The sequence below is a fragment of the Heterocephalus glaber genome, unplaced genomic scaffold, assembly GCF_053883595.1.
Source record: "Heterocephalus glaber isolate CG9 unplaced genomic scaffold, H.glaber_assembly_v1.0 deba00001504, whole genome shotgun sequence".
Lineage (NCBI taxonomy): Eukaryota > Metazoa > Chordata > Mammalia > Rodentia > Bathyergidae > Heterocephalus > Heterocephalus glaber.
In genome coordinates, this window is record NW_028258324.1 from 37,717,283 (window position 1) to 37,737,561 (window position 20,279).

The following is a 20,279-nucleotide window of genomic DNA, read 5'->3' on the forward strand; positions in this document are numbered from 1 at the left end:
CAGGCTCATGCAACCACTGTGGAAATCAGTATGAAGATATCTCAAAGAACTAGGACTGTAGGTCCCATTTGACCTAGCTATTCCCCTACTGGGTATCTTTCCTAAAGAATTAAAAGAATCATACCACAACGATATATGTGTACCCATGTTTATAGCAGCACAGTTTGTAATAGCTAAAGCTTGGAAACAGCCCAAGAGCCCATTGACTGGAAACTGGATAATGGTGTCATTTTTTTAATAAAATGGAGTACTACTCAGCCACGAAGAATGAGAAACTAGAGACATTCATAGCTAAATGGATGCATATTGAGGCCATACTCTTATGTGAAATAAATAGGACACATATGTGTAAATACCAAATAGTTTCTCTAGTGTGAGAAATTGAAAGTGTAATAAGGATTAAAATGATTAAAATTAATAACTGATAATTTGAAATAGGAAAAGGTCCAAATGTGTAGGGGTGGTGGGAGGGGAAGGGGAAAGGGAAGAAGGGAAAGGAAAAATTATGAGAAAAGAAAAAAAAAGGAAATGAAATCTATGTAAATAGGGAAGGGTGCAGGGGGTGAAGGATGCACAGGTAATGGGGGAAAAAATAAGAACTAAGATACATCATGTACAGTTACAAGCACCTAATGATAAATGTAAATGTATTGTATACCTAAAATGTACCAATACAAGAATAACAAAAAACATTATGGTCTCAAGGTGTATCCATTTTCCTACAAATGACTTGTTTATCCCTTTATGTGACAGGGTAATACTCCACTACATATAAATACCACATTTTAAAATTTATTTTTCTCTTGATGGACATATAGGCTGCTTCCAGGATTTAGCTGTTATGAATGGTGGTGTTATAAACATGGGTAAGCATATAGCAGTATAGTATGATATCTTTAACTCTTTTGGGAAGATACTTAGAAGAGGAATAGCTGGGTCCGATGGAATTTCTATTTTTAGATTTTTGAGAAATCTCCATACTGATTTGCACAGTGGTTGTATCAGTGTACTGTCCCACAAACAATGAAGAAGCATTCATTTCTCCCCACAGCCTCACCAGCATTTATTATTGGTTGATTTCTTGATGATAGCCATTCTTTTTGGAGTGAGATGGAATTTCAGTGTTGTTTTAATTTGCATTTCTTGAATGGCCAGATGTTGAACATTTTTCCATGTATTTGCTGGTCATTTGTATTTCTTCATCTGAGAAGTGTCTATTCATTTCAGATGCCCATTTTTGAGTGGGTCTTTAAATTTGGGAGGGTCGAATTTTTTAATTTCTTTGTATATTCTAGATATTAATTGGTCCTTTGTCTGAGGAGTCACTGGCAAAAATTTTTCCTACTCTGCAAATTGTCTCTTCACTCTGTTGGTGGTTTTCTTTGCTGTACAGAAGCTTTTTAATTTAATGTGATCCTATTTGTTGATTCTTAGTGTTATTTCTCATACAACTGGAGCTTTTATTCAGAAAGACTTCATCTACACCTATGTGTTCAAAGGTTTTACCTATTTTCTCTTCCAGTTGATTTTGTTTCTCTTCTAATGTTTACATCCCTGATACATTTTGATTTTCATTTACTGCATGTTGAAAGATATGAGTATAGGTCCAACCTTCAGCATGTAGATATCTAGTTTTCCCAGCACCATTTATTAAAGAGGCTATTTTTTCCTCCAGCAAAAGGATTTGGCTTCTTTGTCAAAAATAATGTAGCCTGGATGGGCCTGGAGTTTTTAAAATCTTCTATTCTGTTGCATTTATTTTAAAAAGTCTGTTTTTTATTTTTTACTTTTTTCCAATGCCATGCTGCTTTTATCACTATAGCTATGTAGTATAACCTGCAGTTTGGGATTGTAATGTTCCCTGCCTTGCCCTTGTTTCCCAGAATTACTTTTCTATTCTGAGTCTCTTCTGGTTTCATATAAATTTTAGGATTGCTTTCTCCAGTTCTGTAAAGAATATTATTGGTATTTTGATTGGGATTGCATTAAATATCTCTAACAGTTTTGGAAGGATGGTCATTTTTACTATATTGGTTCTGCCCAGAAACAGGGGACGTTTTTTCCATTTTCTGATATCCTCTTCAATCTCCTTTTTCAGAGTACTATGATTTTCATTGTAGAGGTCTTTCAATTTCTTGGTTAAGTTGAGTCCTAAGTACTTCATTTTTCTTGATGCTATTGTGGAGGGTATTATTTCCCTCATTTCTCTCTCAGTGAGTTTGTGGATGCTTATAGTTTAAAGCCTGTGTTGCTAGTATAGAGATCTTTTTAGTTGCTTTTTACTGTTGTACTTTGGGTGTGGCTAACTATAATCCTTTGCCACAGCCCCAAGATTCAAACACCTTGGTTATTTTAGGGAAAGAGGATGGAGTGTACTTAGTTCAGCAACCAAGTTCTATGGGAATGTACTCTAGTCTTGTTAATATTAGAAAGGCAATCTCAGTGTTGGCTTACAGAGAAATAGCAACAATTATGTAATCCTGTTAATATCAAGTGAAACAGCTGTAGATTAAATATTAACATGCCTTAAGAACCAGTTAAATACCATCCTTATTCCTAGAGAAGAAACCATCAATTTTGATGTAGATAAGGCAACCAAGGTATTGACTTAGAGCTAACATGTACTAAATATGACAGCTATTATCTTGGCTAATAGTAGAAAAAAATTCAACAGTAATTTTACCTGCATACATGTTTATTGCAGTGCCATTTACAGTAACCAGGGTACAGAACCACCCTAGATGTATATCAACAGAAAAAATGGTAAAGAAAATGTACATTTACACAATAAAGTATTATTTGGCCATAAAGAAGAGCAAAGTTGTGTCATTAGCTGGAATATGGATAAAACTGGAGGTCATCATGTTAAATAACATAAGCCACACTCAGAAATACAAGTACTGTACACTTTACCTAATATATGCTAACACAAAAAGATGACATGAAAGTAGAAGGGAGACTATTAGAAAAAGGAAAAGAATCCACGGGAAGGAAAAAGGGAGTGTAAAGGAAGGTAATGGGGGGGGGTGTACTAGTTAATCTTGATTGCCAACTTGACTGGAATAAGACTCCTGGGGAAGTGATTGGATTGTGAGGGTAGTAACCTCATCAGTGAGTTAACTCATTGAGTTCATAGTTGAATGGCCTATTAGGGATGGGTCCTATTTGGAGGAAATAGATCATGGAGGTGTGACTTTGGAGACTATATCTGGTTCCTGGACCCTTCCTTTCAGGCTCTTTTCCTGCTCTCTCCCAGAGGCCATGAATTAAGCAGCTTTATTTTCTTTCTTCTTTTTTTTTTTTTTTGGTACTGGGGATCAAACTCGGGACCTTGTGCTTGCAAGGCAAGCGCCAGAAACACTGAGCTAAATCCCAGGCCCATAAGCAGCTTTCTTCTGCCATGCCCTTCTGCCATGACATTCTGCTTTGGAATCATCTGACCATGGACCAAAACCTCTCAAATAATGAGTCAAAGTAAGTCTCTACCTTTATTTTTAAAAATCATAATGATCATTTTCATCACAGGGAATTTGTAACTTTACATGATGTATTTTGATTCCTTTTTTCCCCATTTTCCTTCCCTCCCTTCAACCCCTCTTTCCTCTTCCTTATTTACAAATGCCCCATTTCCATTTTTTCCTCTTTTCTCATTTTTTTCTTTTTCCCTCCTTCCTTTCCCCCCTCTTAGTTCCCCCTTCCTATTGAACAAATTTTTCTTATTTCACATTGTCTATTATACATTTTTGTCCCTATTTACATTTTAATTTCTTACACCAGAGAGACTATGCAATATTTACACGTTTGTCCTATTTATTTCACTTAAGAGTATGGCCTCAATGTACACCCATTTAGCTATAAATGTCTCAAGTTTCTCATTCTTTATGGCTGAGTAGTTCCCCATTTTATTTTTTAAAAACCCCACATCTTTATCCAGTCTCCAGTTGATGGGCAATTAGGCTGTTTCCAAGTTTTAACTATTACACATTGTGTTGCTATAAACATAGGTACATACATATTGCTGTGGTATGATGCTTTTAATTCTTTTGGGAAGATACCCAGCAGGGGAATAGCTGGGTTAAATGAGACCTCTAATCCTAGTTTTTTGGGGAAGCTCCATAGTGATTTCTACAGTGGTTGCACAAGTTCTCTTTTGCCCACATCCCTGGAAACATTTGTTGTTGGTTAATTTCTTGATATTAGCCATTCTTGATGAAAAACATAGAAGAAATGCACAGATTCTTCGATACTTATGAATTACCAAAGCCCAAACAAGAAGATATTAAAAATTCAAAATAACCCAATATCAGCCATTGAAATTGAAAATGTAATTAAAAATGTACCAACAAAGAAAAGTCCAGATCCTGATGTTTTTTCACTGCTGAATTCTACAAAAAATTTAGAGAAGATCTACTGTCAGTTCTTCTCAAACTCTTTAATGAAATAGAAAAAGAAACAATACTCCCAAAATCATTCCTGGAACAAGTATTAACATGATATCAAAAGCAGAGAAGGAACCAACCAAAGAGAACTACAGGCCAATCTCCCTAATGAACATAGAAGCAAAAATTCTCAATAAGATACTGGCAAACAGAATGCAGCAAATCATGAAGAAGATTATACACCATGACCAAGTAAGATTCATCGCAGGGATGCAGGGATGTTTCAACATACACACATCAATCAATAAATGTAGTGCATCATATCAACAGAGCCAAAGACAAAAATCACAGGATCATTTCAATTAATAAAGAGAAAGCCTTTGACAAAGTCCAACACCCATTCATGATAAAAAACCCTACAGAAAATTGGAATAAATGGTCCTTATCTCAATCTGGTAAAAGCCATCTATGAAAAACCAACATCCAACATCATACTAAATGGACAAAAACTGAAAGCTTGCACGCTAAATCAGGAAAAAGACAAAGATGTCCACTATCACCACTCTTATTCAATATAGTTCTGGAAACATTAGCCAGAGCAATTAGGTAAGAGAAAGAAATAAAAGGAATAATGATAGGAAAGGAAGAAGTTAAACTACCATTATTTGCAGATAACATGATACTCTACATAAAAGACCCCAAAAACTCTACCAAAAGACTTGTAGATTTAATAACTAAATTCAATAGTGTAGCTGGATATAAAGTCAATGCACAAAAATCAATAGCCTTCCTCTATACAAACTCACAGAAAGAGAAATTAGGGAAACAACACCTTTTGCAATAACAGAAAAAGAATGAAATACCTAGGAATTACTCTAATGAAAGAATTAAAAGACCTTTACATTGAAAACTACAGTACTCTGAAAAAGGAGATAGAAGAGGATATTAGAAAGATATCCCTTGCTCTTGGGTAGGAAGAGCCAATATAGTGAAAATGTCCATACTTCCAAAATTATTATACGTATTTATTGCAATTGTTATCAAAATCCCAGCAGCATATCTCACAGAATTAAAGAAAACTATTCTAAAATTCATTTAGAACCAGAAGAGACCTAGAATAGCCAAGGCAATTCTGGGCAACAAAGGCAAGGCAGGGGGCATCACAATCCCTGACTTAAAATGACACTACAGAGCTACCGTGATAAAAAGAGCATGGTACTGGCAAAAAGAACAGACCTGAAGATCAATGAAACAGAGTAGAAAACACAGAAACCAGCCTAAACACACTCAACCATCTTATCTTTGACAAAGGGGCCAAACATTCACTGGAAAAATAGCCTTTTCAATAAGTGGTGCTGGAAAATCGGCTTTCTATATGCCAAAGACTAAAACTAGTCCCATGTCTCTCACCATGCACTAAACTAAAATCTAAATGCATCAAAGAGCTAAATATTTTTTTTAAAAAAACCCACTAAATCTGCTGGAAAAGAGAATGGGGAAAACTCTTGAGGACATAAGGGTAGGTAAAGATTTAATGAACAAAACCCAGACTGCTCAGGAAATACTACAAAGAATCAACAACTGGGATCTCACTCTATTAAAAAGATTTTGTGCTGCAAAAGAAATTACCAACACAGTGAAGAGGCAGCCCATAGAGTGGGAAAAAATTCTAGCCAGTAGTCCCTCAGACAAAAGACTAATATCTAGAACATACAAAGAATTGAAAAAAACCAGAACCCCCAAATTTAAAGACCCAATCCAAAAGTGGGCATCTGAAATGACACTTCTCAGATGAAGAAATATGTCTCTACCTTTAAGTTGTGGATATTAGGTATTTTGTCCCAGCAATGGAAAGCTGACTAATACAGAAGGAGGTGATAAAAATATGTTATATGCATGTATTAAGATGTTACAATGAAACCCAGTATTTTGTAAAATTATTATGTACTAATAAAAAAGTATATATACTACCTGGCAAGTGCAAGGTCCTGAGTTCCATCTTTGGTACTGAAAAAAAAAAGTATACATATTGCAAAGAAGGCTGATTTACCTAGCAGAAATTTAACAGTTTCTGGTCTTGTCTCTGGGTAGGCTCTATGTTGGGTTCTAGAGGAATTCCAAATAAGACCTGGTGGAGGTAACATTTAGTCTTTCAATGGGAGTACAGTAAAAGGTAAAATGGAGAGAAACTGGTACTTTAGGCAGGGGGGTAAATTCAGGTTGTGTTTTGGAGACAGAATATAAATGAGATTAGCTGGAAGAGGCAGGAGCCAAATCACCAAGGACCATAAGGAGACTGGATCTTACTTCATGTGGGAAGCCAACAGAGATTTTAAACTGAGTGACATAGTCCTCTGTTTTTAATGTTGTAATGGATAAAGTTGTGAGTACTTGTGCTACATTAGTTAAGTAACAGATAAAAATAAACCCCCATACTTCAAATCAGTTGGTGCCAGACATTATGAACAAAAGGAGTTTCTAGTAGATCTTAGAATTGTGCATTAAGTAGAAGTGAGTTATAAAGAAAAAAGATTTATTCTTTTATTTTTTGAACAATTATGTATAGGGCATCAACCCTGAGTGAGGCCAGTGGGGGGACTTCCAAGGTATTTTAGTGTGTTGAAAGATCTAACAGGAAATTGTACATTTCCCCTCAATAAGGCTAAATAGGGTAGTTAAAATTTAATGTTTATTTACTTTGAGTTGGAATTTATAAGAACTCATTTTGGGAGCACTGATATCTTAGGATGATTAGAAGCTCAGAAGATACAGGAGTTTTTTTTGTTTTTTTTTTTTAAAGAGAAATGAACTGAAATTGCTCAGTAAAATTATTCAGAATGTAGAAAGGCTGATGAAGAGAAGGGGGATATTTATGAGAGAAAAGTAATGACATTCAGATCCCACCTTTGCACAGACTCTTACATAAAAGCCAAACCCACTCCCCTATTTTCTCAAAATTCATTCAGCTGTAAATCCCAGAAACCGGGGCATCATTCTCTACTTCCTACCTCCACTTATTCCTGTGGTCTAATCATAAATCATATTATTGGCTCTATCTCTGAAATTTTTTAGAATTGTACCTTTTTCTTTTTTCACATTGTTATGACCTTCCTTGGTGCCATGGGAGACATTCTACCTTCACCACAAAATGTATGGTTTCTTCCTTTATTTTGGAGAGTAGGTGGAATTAACAAACTGACTCAGGGAAACCAAGGTCTATGTGACTCTTTGCAGAGAGATAAATCATGTGTACCACAATAAGGAAGAAAACGTGTCATAGTTGTCAACTTCTTGTGAGATGTCCTTCTATAACCAGAAGTTATGCTTTCTAGCGGTTTATTTTTTATTAGAAAAGAGGGAGGGATGTGTCCCTTAGTGTCCTGAATGGGCTAGAATTGTGACTTGATATTACTGAGTCTGTCTCAAGAAATGTAAGCAGGGTATTATGGGATATCACCACAAGTTCACTATTCCTGAAGAGGAAAAATTATAATTGTGGTCAGATCACTTCCCCTCCTGAACAGTTGGCCTGGTTGTGTTCATACAGAAATGAAGGTATAACTCTTGATTAATATTGACTTGGATAAGTAATAAAACAAAAGTTTAAAATAGGCCCAAAGCTTTGAGCCTATTCCATGTTCTGAAGCTGCCATCTCTTTGCAATTAGAAAAAGCAAGTAAGATATACCCTACTAAGTTAAAAGTACAGTCATTTTTAACTGTTTTTCTTATACTTGATACTTATGTACTAAATTTTTATTCATCAGAATTTAACTGGACTTCCCGTGTTTTTTGGCAGTCCTAAGAATGACATATACAACAGTCATATTCTTCAGTGGCACATATTATAACATACTCAGATCAGCAAAAAATAATTTTTACAGTGATAATCTTTCCTCTGCCAAACATGAATTTTATAAGCAATGGATTGTATATACCAATACAAAACTAGGATTCTTCTTCTTATAAATTTGAATAAGCAATAAAAAGCCATACTAGCAGGTTTTTTTGGCTTTGTTTTGTTTTTTGTACTAGGGATGGAACTCGGGTCCTTGCACTTGCGAGGCAGGCGGTGGAACCACTGAGCTAAATCCCCGGCCCCTCCACACTATTTTCTTAAACAAATATAAACTATACACTTTGGAAAAAGAAGTATCCTAACTTATCTGACAAGAAAATTTGTGTGAGACTTTGAAACTAGAAAAAGAAAATTACTGAATATTCTGTCCTGGGATGACTGTCTCCTTTTTTTCTTTTCTTTAGTGCTGGGCCTCAAACTTATGACTAGGTAAGTATCTGCCATTATTACCCTCAGCCCTTCTTTGTTTTGAGCTATTTACAATTTTGTAAATGGCAGAAAATTTAGAGCCCTGCAAATATCTCTAATCCATAAATATGCAAATGGTTCCATTCAGTGAAGGGACAATTGGCTTTTTTCCTCACCCTTGTGGTAAAAGGTGTTTTGTATCTGTTTGTAAATGTATTCCAGCATCCATCTATCTTTCTCTATCACTTTGAGTTCTCCTTTGAATATCTTTTACTGGTTCTCTCATTAATGAATTAAGTAAAACCTTTGACTCATGTTCTGATCTATGTTCATTTTACATTTGCATGAGAATTATGATTTTATCTTTAAAATATATGTATTCTCTAACAAAATTTTTTGAAAGATCAGATCATTGATATTTGATCAGTTGGTGCCAGGATATATTCTTTTGATGTCAGTATTTTTAGCAATTCCAAATCAAGTTATTTCTTACATATATTTTTGGTAATTTTTTTTGTCAAGAAGAAATAAGTTGTAATGATTTACGAGATAAAATTTCAGGCATTTTTCATCATGTGAAAACTTGGCAAAGTAACTGGAATAAAGGATTGGGGAAGAGCAAGAGAAAGAATATGATAATGATTTTATCTTCTGTAACAAAACACAACGTAACACAACACAACAAAACAAAAATTTAAAATCTTTAAGCCAAATCCTTGGTGAGAGACAATTCCTCTAGTACTGTGGACCAATCAACAGCTTTACTCTTAAGCATTTCTTGCCCAGTATGAGGGAGGATTCTTGAGTAAGGAGGAAGGATGGAAATGAGGAACAAAAGCTTTTAGCACCTTCCCCTAGATGCGAACACATCATCTCTGTTCTGTTCTATCTACTTCAAAAATATTTGTCCCTCGGGCAAGGGATTTAGCTCAGTGGTGCCGCTGCCTGCCTCAAAAGTGCAAGTTCTGGAGCTCGATCCCTGGTACCAAAAAAAAAAAAGAAAAAAAGAAATAAAATAAAATAAAATTTGGTCCCTTTCCCCCTCTGCTCCTGAGCTCTGTTCCTTTGATGACTTCATAGAAGAGTGATTTGAATAGTGAATGATTCTGGGATAGGTCCTGTAAGGAAATAAAGAGCTGGAAGAAAAAAAAAAACATAAAACTTGGGTGTATAGTATGGTTAATGGGTAGATTTCTGAAAACCGAGAAAACCTTTAGCGGACTCCTAAGTAATGGTCCTTTCAGGCTGCATAGCAAATTTCCTCCACTCCCCATACCCCTACCCCCTACCTCCTGCTCCCCACCGGCCGGCCCCTCAGGAGCCTTTCTAGAGCAATTTCAGGGATTAGAAGTCACACAAAATGCAAAGGTCCTGAGTCCAAATATGGAGAGGGTGCTGGGGGCAAGTAGGGTGGTGTGAGTACATATCTATAATCTATGCTCAGCAGTAGGGCTCAACACCATGAATCAAAAATCCTTTCTGCATCCTGGCCTGGGAGAAAGTAAAGTTCTAGAATTGTGCCAGGGAAGTATTAAATTACAACCCTGATGAATGTGATCATAGCTTGCTTTATTGTTTGGTTTTGGTGCTGAGGATTGAACCCGTACCTTCCACGTGTTAGGCAAGTGCTGTGCCACTGAGCCAGAGTTTGCTTGTTAATTACAATTTATGTTCTCTCTAGGTCAGGAACTGTGTACATTCATGTCCTAGCCATAGCACCCTGCACACAGAAGGCATTCAGTAAATATTTGTTAGAGGAAATGATTACAACAATACAATTTTTTGTTTTGTTCACTTTAGAAGAGAAAAGCATGTGATTTTCTTTTAGTGTGAATAAGTACAGTATTGGGTTATTAATGATGGAGCAAGTTGATAATTACTTGAATAGTAGAATGTTTTGATAGGCCAATAAAAATTATTTAATTCCTTTAACAGATTCAGACACATGGGTAAGCACACACACACTCCTTACTGTACTCATCTTGAAAGCAGAATGAGCATAGGTTACATTTCTTTTCAAAATTATATAATAATACCTGCTTATAATAAAAATTCAAACCACACTGAAGTCTCCAAAGCAAAAGTAAGAGTCTCCTTCAGCATAAACCTCTCCAATCCTTTCTTCCCTAAAAATAAATACTATTAATGACATTTTAGATAACTTTCAATTTTTTTTCAATAATCATTTTATTCAGTTACCACTGTATATCTGGTAGGCATTGCATTGAACAACATAGCTACAGCTGTAAAAATAGACATCATCCTTGCCCTTACTACATAACATAATGGGATAAGCAGATGTTAAATAATCTCAGTCACACAATTACAGACTGAGATAAATAAATGCCCTAAAGTACAAAGTTCTATGGGAATTTTTAAAATTTATATATATATTTATTGCTACATTTTAGGTATAAGATACATTTACATTTATCATTGGGTGTTTATACCAGAACATGATGTATCTTAGTTCTTATTTTTTCTCCCATCACCTGTGCACCCTTCACCCCCTCCACCCTTTCCTATTTACACAGAGTTTGATTCCATTTTTTTTCTCATAGTTTTTCCTTTCCCTTCTTCCCTTTCCCCTTCCCCTCCCACCACCCCCAAACCCTTGGACCTTTTCTTATTTCAAATTATCAATTATTCATTTTATTCATCTTCATCCTTATTTACGCTTGCAATTTCTCACACTACAGAAACTATTCGGTATTTACACATGTGTGTCCTATTTATTTCACTTAAGAGTATGGCCTCAATATGCATTCATTTAGCTATAAATGACTCTAGTTTCTCATTCTTTATGGCTGAGTAGTGCTCCATTTTATAAAAAAAACACATCTTCTTTATCCAGTTTCCAGTCGATGGGCACTTGGACTGTTTCCAAGCTTTAGCTATTACAAACTGTGCCGCTATAAACATAGGTGCACATATATCACTGTGGTATGATTCTTTTAATTCTTTGGGGAATATTTCCAGTAGGGGAATAGCTGGGTCAAATGGGACCTCTAGTCCTAGTTCTTTGAGGTATCTCCATACTGATTTCCACAGTGGTTGCACCAATCTACATTCCCACCAACAATGGAGAAGGGTTCCTTTCTCTCCACACCCCCGCGAGCATTTGTTATTGGTTGATTTCTCGATAGCAGCCATTCTTTCTGGAGTGAGGTGGAATCTCAGTGTTGTTTTCATCTGCATCTCTCGAATGACCAGTGATATTGAACATTTTTTCATATATTTATTTGCTGCTTTTACTTCTTTATCTGAGAAATGTCTGTTCATTTCAGATGCCCATTTTTGAATTGGGTCTTTGAATTTGGGGGGTCAGATTTTTTTCAGTTTTTTATATATTCTCAAAATTAGACCTTTGTCTGAGCTACAGCTGCTAAATATTTCTTCCCGCATTATAGATTATCTCTTAGCTCTGTTGGTAGTTTCTCTTGCAGTGAAGAAGCTTTTTAATACGATGAGATCCCAGTTGTTGATTCTTTGTGCTAGCTCCCATGCTACTGAAGATTTGTTCATAAAGTCTTTTCCTATGCCAATGTCATCAAGAGTTCTACCTAACTTATCTTCCAGTAAGTTTAGTGTTTCTGACTTAATATTTAGATCTTTAATCCACTTGAATCTTAGTTTAGTGTGCGATGATAGTTATGGGTCTAGTTTTAATCTCTGACAGGTTGAAATCCTGTTTTTCCAACACCATTTATTAAATAGGCTATCTTTCCTCCGATGAGGGTGATTGGCTCCTTTGTCAAAGATGAGGTGGCTGAGTATGTCTGAAGTTATTTCTGCATCTTCTAATCTATTCCACTGATCTTCAGGTCTGTTTCTTTGCCAGTACCATGCTGTTTTTATCACAGTAGCTTTGTAGTATAGTTTCAAGTTGGGGATTGTGATACCCCCAGCTATGTCTCTGTTGCCTAGAATTGCTTTTGCTATTCTAGGTTTCTTCTGCTTCCAAATGAATTTTTGGATTGTTTTCTCTAGTTCTGTGAAGTATATTGTTGGAATTTCAATTGACATTGCATTGAATCTATATAGTAGTTTTGGAAGTATGGTCATTTTCACTATATTGGTTCTTCCTACCCAGGAAAAAGGGATATCTTTTCATTTTCTTATATCCTCTTTGATCTCCTTCTTCAGAGTGCTATAGTTTTCAGTGTAGAGATCTTTTGCTTCCTTTGTTAGGTTGATTCCTAAATATTTCATTTTTTTGGATGCTATTGTAAAAGGAGTTATTTCCCGAATTTCTCTCTCAATGGGTCTGCTGTTTGTGTATAAGAAGGCTATTGTTTTTTGAGTGTTGACGTTGTATCCAGCTACTCTACTGAATCTGTCAATTAGGTCTAGAAGACTTTTGACTGAGTTTTTTGGATCTTCTATGTAAAGTATCATATCATCAGCAAATAATGACAGTTTCACTTCTTCCTTTCCTATCTTTATTCCTTTTATTTCTTTCTCTGTTCTAATTGCTATGGCTAATGTTTCCAGAATGATATTGAACAGGAGTGGTGATAGTGGGCATCCTTGTCTTGTTCCTGATTTTAGCATGAAAGTTTTCAGTTTTTGACCATTTAGTATGATGTTGGCTGTTGGTTTTTCATAGATAGACTTAATCAGGTTGAGATAAAGGCCTTCTATTCCAATTTTCTACAGGGTTTTTATCATGAATGGGTGCTGGATTTTGTTAAATGCTTTTTCTGCATCTATTGAGATGATCATATGGTTTTTGTCCTTGACTCTGTTAATATGGTGTATTACATTTATTGATTTACGAATGTTGACCCATCCTTGCATCCCTGGGATAAATCCAACTTGGTCAGGGTGTATGATCTTCTTGATGACACTCTGTATTCTGTTTGCCAGTATCTTGTTGAGGATTTTTGCTTCTATGTTCATTAGGGAGATTGGTCTGTAGTTCTCTTTTTGGGTTGAGTCTTTCCCTGATTTTGGAATCAAAGTAACAGTTGCTTCTGGGAATGAATTTGGAAGTATTGCTTCTCTTTCAATTTCCTTGATGAGTTTAAAGAGTAATGGCAATAGCTCTTCTTTAAATGTCCTGTAAAATTCAGCAGTGAAGCCATCAGGACCTGGGCTTTTCTTTGTTGGTAAGTTTTTTATTACATTTTCAATCTCACTCATTTTAATTGGGGTGTTTAGAATTTCTATATCTTCTTCATTTAATTATGGTAATTCATATGTATCTAGGAACCTGTCCATTTCTTCTGTGTTTTCCATTTTATTAGAGTACAGGTTCTCAAAGTAGGTATTGATGATTCTCTGGATTTCTGCTGGATTTGTAGTGGCTTCCCCTTTTTCATTCTTAATTGCATGGATTTGAGACTTTTCTTTCCTTTTTTTTGATAAGGTTGGCTAAAGGTTTATTGATTTTATTTATTCTTTCAAAAAACCAACTCTTTGATTAATTGATTTTTTGTAACATTCTTTTAGTCTCCATTGCATTGATTTCTGCTCAGATCTTTATAATTTCCTTTCTTGTACGAGCTTTGGGTTTGTTATGTTCTTCTTTTTCTAGGAGCTTGAGGTTCTGCATTAGGTTATTTAACTGAATTCTCTCTGTTGTCCTAATATGGGCATTCACTGCTATGAATTTCCCACGTAGAACTGCTTTCATTGTGTCCCACAGGTTCCTGTATGTTGTACTGGCATTATCATTTACTTGTAGAAACTGTCTAATTTCTTCTTTAATTTCCTCTGTCACCCATTGGTTGTTCAGAAGGGTGTTGTTCAATTTCCCTGTGTTTGTGGGAGTTTTCCGGTTTCTTATGTTATTGATCTCCAATTGTATTGCACTATGGTCTGATAATATACAGGGGATAACTTCAATTCTTTTACATTTATTTATATATGTCCCACGAGCTAGCATGTGATCTATTTTGGAGAATCACCCATGTGCAGCTGAAAAGAATGTGTATTCTGATTTTGTGGGGTGGAACACTCTGAAAACATCTATTAAGTCCATTTGTTCAATAGCTTGGTTCAGTTCTAGAATTTCTTTGTTAATTTTTTTTCTAGTTGATCTGTCTAGAGGAGTGTTGAGGTCCCCCACTACAATTGTATTAGTGCTTATTTGGTTTTTCATGTCCATTAATATTTGTTTTGTATAGTTGGAGGCATTCATATTTGGTGCATACATATTTAGGATTGTCATCTCTTCCTCTTGGATTATTCCTTTCACAAGGATGTAGTGACCATCTTTGTCTCTCTTAATTAGTTTTGGTTTGAAATCTACTTTGTCTGCAAATAAGATTGCTATGCCTGCTTTTTTCTGGGTTCCTGTGGCTTGGAGAACTGTTTTCCATCCTTTTACTTTCAGTCTATGGATTTCCTTTTGAGTTAGGTGTGTTTCTTGTATACAGCATATTGCTGGGTTTTGCTTCTTAATCCATTCTGTCAGTCTATTTCTTTTGATTGGTGAATTGAGGCCATTAACATTGATAGTTATAATTGAGAGATATTGACTCATCCTTGTCATGATGTTTTACTGTTGTTGGCTCTTTTATTTCTTATTTTCCCCCCTTTCACTTTAGTGTCTTAGCTGGTAAGAATCTGTAAAATAAAGGATCTATAACCAAATTAGGGCTACCATGGTAGTTCTTCTCTCCCTTCCTGAAAACTATCCCTCATCCAGACTTCTGTAATTAAAAAAAAATTATTTGATACCCCTTCCACAGAAGGTAGGGTTTAATTTCCCTCCCCTGGGTTGATGTTAGTGATAGTTATAATTGAGAGATATTGACTCATTCTTGTCATGATGTTTTACTGTTGTTGGCTCCTTTATTTCTTATTTTCCCCTCTTTCGCTTTAGTGTCTTACCTTGCATGGTGCTTTCTCTCTGCTGGGCCTCATGGAGTTGTGACCTTCATTGTAGACTATTGCTTAAAATTGTTTGGAGTGCTGGTTTGGTGTTCATGAAATTTCTCAGGTGTTCTTTGTCATGGAAGTATCTAATTTCCCCATCGATTTTGAAAGATAATTTTTCAGGATACAACAGTATAGGTTGGAAGACATTTTCTTTTAGGGCTTGAAATACTTCACTCCAGGCTCTCCTTGATTTGAGGGTTTGTGTTGAGAAGTCTGCTGTGATTCTGATGGCCTTTTCTTTGTAGGTGATTTGTTTCTTTTCTCTAACTGCTTGTAGGATTTTCTTCTTCTGTTGGGTTTCTGGGATCTTGACTATTATATGTCTAGGTGTAGATTTTTTTTATCATGGCTAGTTGGAGTTCTATATGCCTCGCTTATCTGTATGTCCAATTCTCCACCTCTGTCTGGGAAGTTTTCTACTATTACTTCTGTGAACAGTTTTTTTTTATGTCAGTTGTACTTTCTCCTGTTTTTTTGTGGATGCCTATGAGTCATGTTATTCTTCTTTGCATCATCTAGCAGCTGTTGGATTGATTTCTCATGGTCCCTTACTATCTTTAAGAAATCTCTGTTTTCATGGTCCTTAACTGCTATCCCATCTTCTATATCTGATATTCTGTCTTCAGATTCTCTTAGTCTGCTCTGCATGCTTTCAATGGAGTTTTTAATCTCCTGGATATCTGTTTGAATCTGTTTCATGGATTCCATTTCTTTCTTATGTTGGGCGATCATGTTTTCCATTTCTTTCTTATGCTGGGCATTCATGGCTTCTAGCATGTTTCTGATCTTATCTATTTTCATATCTGTTTCTGCTCTAGAGCTTCTAATCATGTCTTACACTGTGCTCACCATGTCTGTATTTATCTGGGAGATTATTTCTGTTTTGAAATTTCTAGAGCCTCATGCATCCTCTTTGTTACTCCCTATGCTATCAGTTCAGGGTATCCAAGTGGTTGCTTATTGGACTTTTCCACCTCATTTCCCCCAGAATTTCCTTTTTGTGGCATGGAAGCCTGTGTTTGTGCCTTGCTTAAGTGTCTTCTCATTTTTGTTTTTGGTACTGTCCTTGGTTTAATTCCTGGGTTGATATTTCAAAATTGCTTAATGTAGGTATCTTTGTTGCTTGTATTTGAAACCCTTGTGGAATGATTGCTTTTCAGAGTGTCTTCCAGATATAGCTTATGTTTGGGTTTTGAGACTCTAATGACTCTAAAGCTATTTTATTTTTCTTATACCAGGAAGGAAAACTAATTAGATCAATCACAACATGTTAGCCCAAATGACATAGTCAGCAATACCATAGCATCAAGCACAGCTTAGAAAATGACAATTTGTGGTAGTTATTAATCTATCACTTTTAACTATGTGAGTTAAATAAAAACCGAGGGCCAACCCAACGTAAGTTTATAATGAATAAACTCTTCAATATAGCATCTTTCCCTTTTGGGGTGGGGAGTTAAAAGGAGTTGGGGAGGGAGGGACAGGTAGAAAGATCAGGTAAGATTAGCGGTGAGGCCAGAAGACACAGAAAGATCACACAAACTCTAAGAAGTTGTTAAAGGCAAGATAAAAAGGCAGAATGAAAGAACAAAGATGTGAATAGAATCATCTAACAGCAACAGGGAGGCTAGATACTGAATTTACTTCCCTTTAAACCTAATGATAATCAAGAGAAGGAAAAAGAGAAGGAAAAAACAATAAGGGAGAAAACCGAATTCAGTGCAGAAAGGAACAAATGGGGAGATGAGGAGAAATGTGGGACAGCGAGAGAATGAGTGAGAGAGAGAAAGAAAGATAAAAGAAAGAAGAGAAAGAAAAGCAAAACTTTGAAGGGTAGAAAAAAATAAAAATTAAGAATTAAATGTAAGAGAAAAAAATTTTTTTTCTTTTTTGCAAATAGCAATAGAAATTATGGGCTTCCTTCAGGGTATGTCTCTGCTGTTACAGAAGGCAACATAGGAATCCCTGTGCATATACAAGTCAATGAGTCTCAGCAAGCCAGCAGCAGACCAAGTACAGTGGTCTGATGTGCCTTTATTGTAGAGGTTCTCTTTACGTTTCTGCTGAGCTTCAGTTTTCATCAAGGAGCCTGAGAGGTCCTCTTTCTGTTACTAACTTCTGCTGTATCTTGTGGTGCTCGGGACAAGGGTTTTTATAATCTCCTGTGCCTCTGTAGTGTGGGACCAGGTAGCAGAAAAGCCAGAAGGTAGGCGGCGGGGGGTCGGGGAGTGGGGCGCGACTGGTCCTTGGAGGCGCCCTTGCAGCTAAGCATACCTCACCGTGTCGTGGGCGTGGCCCGGGACTGCAGCGCTGCAGGGCGGCTTTAAGGTGCTTGTCTCTCCTGGCCAGTTGCAGCTTAGAGAGCGTCGGATGGGGGTGGGCTGCAAGACGCCGCTGAGACCTCACCGTGCTGTGTGCTTGGCCCGGGACAGCCGCGGAGCTTCAAGGTGCTTGTCTATCCTGGCCGGTCACAGCTTAGAGAGTCAACTTTCAAATGTTTAAATGCATTTATAAATATATACAGCGATTATGGTCTACATATTGTTCAATGTTTTATGTATTCTTGACCACCTTTCTAGTTTGGTATACTTAACTCCTCTGGTTGCATAGTATCAATAACCCATAAATGATTTAATGATTCTATTACCTGTGTACTGTCAGAGTGCTTCTGAAGTTTTGTTCTTAGAACAATGTTGCAATAAGCATTCTTATGATTTTTTGTGCGTATCTCACATTTGCTTATATATCAAAGGAAATGAACATATAAAATTTTGATAGATGCTATCAAATTGTTCTCCAAAATTATTACACTTCCAAAAATCATGTATTATAACTGATGACACATGACTTATGATTGATGTAGATGACTGACATGTCCATCAGTTGTATTTAACAGTCTCTTGCCTTATCAATACTGAATATTAGCAATATTTTCTATTTTTTATGGATGTGAAAATTATTCCTCATTGCTGCTTTATTATAATTTTTTCTGACTGCAAGTGTGGGTAAATAGTTTTTCTAAAGTTTTCTGGACATCTACCTTTCATTGAACCTGAATTAACTGTGCACATACTTGAGGAGACAGATGTCCCCATCCTCCTGCACACAGTGGGGCTAAGACTGGAGCTGAGAATTTAATGAGAGCATGTGTAAATGGTCCAGGATTGTTTACCTGAGGCCAACACAATCTGGCTTCTGAAATCTGGGTGGTTGGGTTTAGGAATACTTCACATGACTGTCAAGAGAATGTTAGCCAAAAAATCCAAGATGGGGAAGAAAAAGGAACTACAGGCTGGGATTTAAGAGATAAATTACTATTTATCTGAAAGCAATAGGGATCTCCAATACTGTTGATAAATGGGGTAGAACTAGCCCTTGATATATACTCACATATAACTAAGGTTTTTAAAACAGTAACTTAAAATTTATTCCAGCTATAATGGAGGTTATTCTGCTTTTAAGGTAGCATCATGTTGCGTACTTCTGAGTCCATTCTCAAGAAAATCTGTTGTACTTATCTCTGCCTGTTTTGTAAATCTGTGCAATCTCTGGCATTAAGGGGTCATCTGGGTTTGGATCACATAGCAATGAACAGATAAAGAACTTTAGAAATAAAGTGGGAAACTGCAGTGATCTTAGAATATTGATACAAAAATGCTACAGTTACTGTTAATGTTTGGGTGATAAATTCTTGTTGTAAATCAACCTAAGGTGGTGTGAAGGGGTAGCCTGTAGGAAAATGAGTTGTCAAAAAGAATACACTGCCTTTTCATTAGGTCCAATAATTGTGGCTTGCCAATGAAACGTATGATCCCTAACTGGATCTGCAGAGTATTGCACTGGAGGATCCTGGGACAAACCACTAAATTCCTTATGTTAATCCCTATCTGTCAAATCTGTGCTTTTCATCTAACACTTCAGTAGCTCAGTGTATGCTTAAAGATCTGGCCCCAAATCCTGATTATCCAGGTGATAAGGATGGACTGACTCTTGGTCTCACAGTGACTCGATCAGACACAGGTGCTTGGTATTGAGGGGACAGATCTCACAAGAACCTCGTGGCCAGCTAACTGAAGTGCTAAGGTTTTAATCTATGATTAACTGCAGTTGGATGCAGATAGTGGGCACGGTGTTGAAAGACCACACCCTGGCTCTCCAAATCAGTATGGAGTCATTAATAATCTTTAGGAGTGTGGAGTGAGCTGCTCCATTATTATTGCATAGGAAGACTTGGATAAAGAAAATGATAAGAGGGAAGCCCTACCAAGGTCACGAGTCATGTAGAACATGCTGAATCAGCCCGCTTCAGACAGGCAGGTCTTCGGATGCCCTACCAAGGTTGGGAGTCACACAGACAACGCTGAATTGGCCTGCTGCAGACAGGCAGGTCTGCAGACGCCCTACCGAGGCTGCAAGTTGGGCGGAACATGCCGAATCAGCCCGCGCCCCAGCAACAATCCACTGGACAGCGCCCCCCCTCCCCGTACAGCCACCTGGTTCCACACTCAAAGATGCAGAGGACACTGGACCACCAGACCACGGTACTGGGTCCTGCCGCTCCCGGCCCAGAGGTAGGGGCTTCTGAGCTGCAGTCCCACTGCTCCTGGTCCAGAGGAAGGGGCTTCCTGGCCACCATCCCTCCCACTGCCCCCAGCCCAGAGGAAAGGGCTTTTGGGTCGCCTTCTGTCCCGCTGTTCCTGGCCCAGAGGAAGGGGCTTCTGGGCCACCATCCCTACCACCACTCCC

General features: G+C 37.0%; 1 long non-coding RNA gene across 1 annotated transcript in view; it reads left to right on the forward strand.

Annotated features, from left to right (window-relative positions):
* The window catches only part of LOC147825309 (uncharacterized), a 47,686-nt gene that overhangs the window by 17,212 nt on the left and 10,195 nt on the right, over positions 1 to 20,279 (forward strand). The window contains exon 3 of the long non-coding RNA XR_015440914.1: positions 8,642 to 8,666. This is a non-coding gene — a long non-coding RNA (uncharacterized LOC147825309). The remainder of the gene's footprint in view (positions 1 to 8,641; positions 8,667 to 20,279) is intronic.